Genomic DNA, 6069 nt, shown 5'->3' on the forward strand with positions numbered 1-6069 from the left:
TGAATGCCTTCCTGGTCATGCTGTTAAAGTTTTATGAATTTATTTGTAAAGGTATAGACAGTGGAAACTAAAATGTCCTGTGGTGCCTCTCCTGCTCTAAGTCAGCCCGTTTGAGGTCCTACCTCCCGTAAGTGGTTTTTTACCTGTTTTGCAATGTCAGCGTCTCTGCAAAATTTTATGATACTTCCTGTTAGGTATGACTGAGCCAGTGGCGCTTTAGTATAATCCTTGAATTAACCTCGTGGGTAAAATGAGCTCATACGTTAATTTCTGTACGGTCTGCCACCACAAAAAGGGCGGTGTACGATTTGCTGTGTCGTTCTCGAATAATGAGTTCAGATCATATTTAAATGACAAACTTTGTTAGATTCTCCCAATAATGTCTTTAGTTTTTTTTAGTTCATCAGACGTGCTCAATAAAATACAGACCACACTATCCCGCTATAACAAACCTATTCACGCCATTGTATCTTACGCTTAGTCTGAAGAAAAGAGTGGAGATGTAGCACAAGTAATACATTTTCGGTGAATTGCTGATTTAAAACAGACAGACTCGCTTGAGAAAAATTCATGTATTTCGCCATGAGCTCATTCACAAAATGGGATTTTCTCGTAGAATAAGAAACAGTATTAAGAAAAGCTTATCTCAACTGTACAAATTAAGAATTTGCTCATTTAACTATTGAGAATGCTACCTAGAAAGAATGCGGATCATTTGAAATCCACTTTTACGCAAACAAATTCATTCATGTACAACACTTTGGTCGCTATTTATTTACTCACATTTTCGATATTTGGTATCAAATGCACATCAATCGCGTATACAGTAAGTAACTATATCCTCGTGGCGACGACATTATTAGTCCACTTAAGTCACTGGAAAAACGATCAGCAACGAGGTATTACCTAACTAATTTCTTAGAGTCATTCAAGGAAGTATAGAAATGTCTCTTTTGAATGTTTTAAAATAGCTTCAACTATTGAAAACATATGTAAATTGAAAGAGTATTTCCGCTGAGAACTTAAATTGATACTGATTTAGATATCTCGATCGAAGCGACTGTATAAGGAGAAAGAAAGAAGGTGCTCATTTCCATGCTTCTGAAAAATTCAAGAGTTACTGAAATGAAATACTGGAGAGTCAGGCGTGGAGGAAGAAGATTTGTTTCCCAAACGAAGGGCGCAAAAGAATCTACATAAAAATGAGGGGGGATCAATGGCCTATAGCGCCACATTTGTGAATGAATCTGTTTCACCGACCGGCCATTTATCAGTTCGTGCTTCGACTTGTATGGCAGCTTCACAACATTTCTAATAAGTTTTTGCGTCAGGAACTTTGATAGAGCTTTCGAAACGATAAAATCTAACCATCCGGGTTTCGCAGACTTACTAGTACCACAAAATTTTACGATAATTTTATACGTGAACTATAAAGTACTGATATTTAATTCATGTATAAACTTTCTCAGATTTATTCTATTTTCTCCTGTTTATTTAAAGGCAGCTCATCTTGCAGCAGGTTAAATAAGGCTTCTCATTCACTTTCTATGATTCTTTTCACTTACGAGAATCCCTTGGATATACCCTACTGGCCATTACAATTGCTACACCAAGAAAAATGCAAATGATAAACGGGTATTCATTGCATAAATATGTTACTCTAGGACTGACATGTGAATACATTTTCACGCAATTTGGATGCATAGATCCTGAGAAATCAGTACCCAGAACAACCACCTCTGGCCGTAATAACGGCCTTGATACGCCTGGGCATTGACTCAAACAGAGCTTGGATGGCGTGTACAGGTACAGCCGCCCTTGCAGCTTCAACACGATATCACAGTTCATCTAGGGTAGTGACTGGTTATTGAGACGAGCCAGTTGCTCTTCCACCATTGAACAGACGTTTTCAATTGGTGAGAGATCTGGAGAATGTGCTGGCCAGGGCAGCAGTCGAACATTTTCTGTATCCAGAAAGGCCCGTACAGGACCTGCAACATGCGGTCGTGCATTATCGTGCTGAAATTTAGGGTTTCGCAGGGATCAAATGAACGGTAGAGCCACGGGTCGTAACACATCTGAAGTGTAACGTTCACTATTCAAAGTGCCGTCAATGCGAACAAGAGATGACTCAGACGTGTAACCAGTAACAACCCATACCATCACGCTGGGTGATACGCCAGTATGGCGATTACGAATACACGCTTCCAATGTGCGTTCAACGCGATGTCGCTATACACAGATGCGACCATTATGATGCTGTAAACAGAACCTGGATTTATCCAAAAAAAATGACGTTTTGCCATTTGTGCACCCAGGTTCGTCGTTGAGTACACCATCGCAGGCACTCCTGTCTGTGAAGCAGCGTCAAGGGTAACCGCAGCCATGGTCTCCGAGTAGATAGCCCATGCTGCAGCAAACGTGGTCGAATTGTTCGTGCAGATGGTTGTTGTCTTTCATTCGCCCCTATGTGCTGACTCAGGGATCGAGACGTGGCTGCACGATCCGTTACACCCATGCGGATAAGATGCCTGTCATCTCGACTGCTAGTGATACGAGGCCGTTGGGATCGAGCACGGCGTTCCGCATTAACCTCCTGAACCCACCAATTCCATGTTCTGCTAACAGTCATTGGATCTCGACCATCGCGAGCAGCAATGTCGCGATACGATAAACCGCAATCGTGATAGGCTACAATCGGACCTTTATCAATGTCGGAAACGTGATGGTACACATTTCTCCTCCGTACACGAGACATCACACCAAAGTTTCACCAGGCAACGCCGGTCAACTGCTGTTTGTGTATGAGAAATCGGCTGGAAACTTTCCTCATGTCAGCACATTGTAGGTGTCGCCCCCGGCGCCAGCCTTGTTTGAATGCTCTGAAAAGCTAATCATTTGCATAGCACAGCAACTTCTTATTGTCAGATAAATTTCGCGTCTGTAGCGCATCATATTCATGGTGTAGCAATTTTAATGGCCAGTAGTGTATTTATCAATAAAATTTTATCGTACCTGAAACTGAACAGTGCAATCACATTAAGGCGACTATCGTCCGTGTTTGACGTCAAAATGCAATAGCGACTCGCTGACAGCATGTGGCAGTAGTAGCAGAAGAGGGTATATAAAGCGTCACGGGAGACGCGGAAACCACTGCAGTCGTTGTCTTAACATGGAGACAGAATGTTTTATCTGATGCAGAACAGAGCATGATCATTGGCTTTCGGGCCCAGGATGGAAACATGTCTGAAGCAGTGAAGCAGTTGCATACGACCGTGGTTAAAGTATAGCTAACACGGCACTTTTCAAAACTGACTCCGAGGCAACTGTGGGACACCACATGCCGTAGACGACAGGAATGAACGACGGTACTGGAAAATAAACGGCAACTGTTGTGCATCTGGCCGTCCAGATGAACCAACGGTTTGCGAGCAATGTCTTCTCAACCGCGTTGCTGCATATGGGACTCCACAGCAGGCACCGTTCCAAGCATCCATACCGACTGCTGTTCATCAGTGTCAAAGACTGAAAACTGCACGCCAGTACCTTAACTGGACTCCACTTTGCGGTGACAGATGGTCCTGGCAGATGGGTCAACTTTCGCAATCCAACAGATGGCCATTGGCGGGTACGGCGTGAAACCTCGGAAAGACTAAAAGGAGGAAGCGTTATTGCCTGAGGAATTATTTCGTGGTATCTCGCGGATGACCTCGTCATTCTGGAAGGCACAATGTATCAACACAAGGATGAATCTGTCCAAGGGTTTTGGTTCTATTTTGCTTTACGGCGCAAAAACCAACTGGGGTCATATGCGCCCAAGCCAAAACTATAGAACACGAAAACAGAGAGGAGTTATGAAACGACTATACGCTAGGCCCAACTGACATAAGACAGCTAAAAACATGCACGTGGAGAAAGGGCTAAAAAGGACACCATACAGAAAAGGAGGTCCTAAACTAAACATTAAATGGCCTTCGCCGTATTGCTTTTGGCGGATAACAAGTAAAACGTGGTCAAAAGCCTACGCGTCATTTGCTAAAACGGTCGATAACTTAGACAGCAAACACATGCGGGAACGTAAACGGTTAAGAAAAGGGGATTCCGTCAGGAAGTGGTGAACTTGGGCGCAATGCGAATGGTTCAAAATGGCTCTGAACACTATGGGACTTAACATCTGAGGTCATGAGTCCCCTAGAATTAGAACTACTTAAACCTAACTAACCTAAGGTCATCACACACATCCATGCCCGAGGCAGGGTTCGAACCAGGGACAATAGCGGTCCCATGGTTCCAGACTGATGCGTCTAGAACCACTCGGCCACAACTGCCGGACGGCGCAATTTGAACAAAGTGGAAGGGTAGCACCACTTATCAAATGACAATGGCTAAAAAGGTAGTGCCCAATACTCAGAATAGTTAAGATGATCTCCTCCCGGCGGGAGGGTCGAGAGGAGGTTGTCGAAGCCGCTGGGAGAGGCTTAATAAAACTCCTCCCGAACAGGCCATGAAGGCTGAAAGGTACCGACCGGCCGCCGTGTCATCCTAGGCCCACAGGCGTCACTGGATGCGGTTGTGGAGGGGCATGTGGTCAGCCCACCTCTCTCCCAGCCATATGTCAGTTTTCGAGACCCAAGCCGCTACGTCTCAATCTAGTAGCTCCACAGTTTGCCTCACAAGTGCTGAGTCCACCCTGCTTGCCAACAGCGCTCGGCAGACAGGCTGGCCACCCATCCAACAGCTAGCCCAGCCCGACAGCGCTTAACTGCGGTGATCTGACGGGAACCGGTGATACCACTGCGGCATGGCCGTTGGCAGAGTCTTAATAAGCCGGAGCTTACTTCCGTGAAGGGACGACCAGTGGCGATGCCAAAGGGAAACCATCTCATGACAGACGGCAACACAGAGATCATCAGAGGGAATATAGGAACTAGGGGGCTGAGGTACTAGGACTGTAGCCTTGGCAGCAGTGTCAGTAGCCTCGTTTCCTGGCGGAGCGAGATGACCATTAACCTACAGAAACATCACACTGTCTCCATTTAGAGTGAGCAAGTGACAGTTATCCTGCACCCGCTGCACTAAGGGATTGGCGGCGTTCAGCGCACATAGACTTTGAAGGGCGCTGAGTGAGTCTGAGCAGAGGACAAGACTGAAAAGTCTGTGTCGTCTGTACTCTGTGGTCTGATACAGTGCGAAGAGCACGGCTGTAAATACTGAGCAGTGTGCAGGAAGCCGATATAGAAAGACACAGGTGCCAATGTCGAAGGCATACGCGACCCCACGGTTAGTCCTAGAGCCATCAGTATATACGAAGGTACTATCACGAAGTTCCACGTTAAGGTCAAGAAACTGAAGGCGATAGAGCGAGGCTGGAGCAGTGTCCCTGGGAAGCGAATGAAGGCCAAGGTTAACGTGGGCCGCTTCACGAAGTCAAGGTGGTGAAGGGTTTACACCCACTGGGCAAGTGGCTGGTTGTGTGAAGCTTAGCCGTCGTAGCAAGCGCTGTAGGTGGACTCCAAAAGGTAACAGGAAAGACGACGCGCCCCTTTCAGGCGATGAAACGAATCATCGAAGAAGGAGGCATAGGATGGGTGCCACGCTTAGCAGACTAACGGCATGCAAACCTGCTGAGGAGAAATTCACTGCGGTAGGACAGTGGTAGTTCAGCAGCTTCAGCATACAGAATCTCAACCGGGCCAGTGTAGAAGGCGCCAGTGGCCAAACGGATGCCACGATGGTGGATAGCGTTGAAACAGCGTAAGGGGGGTGGACGTGCAGACGCATAAACAAAGCGCCCACAGTCAAGTTTTGAACGGACTAGAGACCGATAGAAACGGAGGAGGGTGGTCAGATCGGCACCCCAGGAAGTACCACTGAGGACACATAGGGAATTGAGGAACTGTGTACAGTAAGACAGATAAGACACATGGGAGGACTAAGGAATTTCGTAGTTTCAAAGAACGGAAGAGCGACCAGCCCAAGATGTAAAGATGGCGAGAGAAACCATTTGCGTCGCCAGAAATTCATTCCGACGGTTTTGTCAGTGAAAAACCAAAGTCATTGTCTACGATA

The 6069-nt window shown here is 46.2% G+C and overlaps 1 pseudogene; it reads right to left on the reverse strand.

Annotated features, from left to right (window-relative positions):
* Positions 1–4695: 4695 nt before the first annotated feature.
* On the reverse strand, positions 4696–4813 carry LOC124620582 (annotated as a pseudogene).
* Between the last annotated feature and the right edge of the window lie 1256 nt (positions 4814–6069).

The sequence above is a fragment of the Schistocerca americana genome, chromosome 6 (genome assembly GCF_021461395.2).
Source record: "Schistocerca americana isolate TAMUIC-IGC-003095 chromosome 6, iqSchAmer2.1, whole genome shotgun sequence".
Classification (NCBI taxonomy): Eukaryota; Metazoa; Arthropoda; class Insecta; order Orthoptera; family Acrididae; genus Schistocerca; species Schistocerca americana.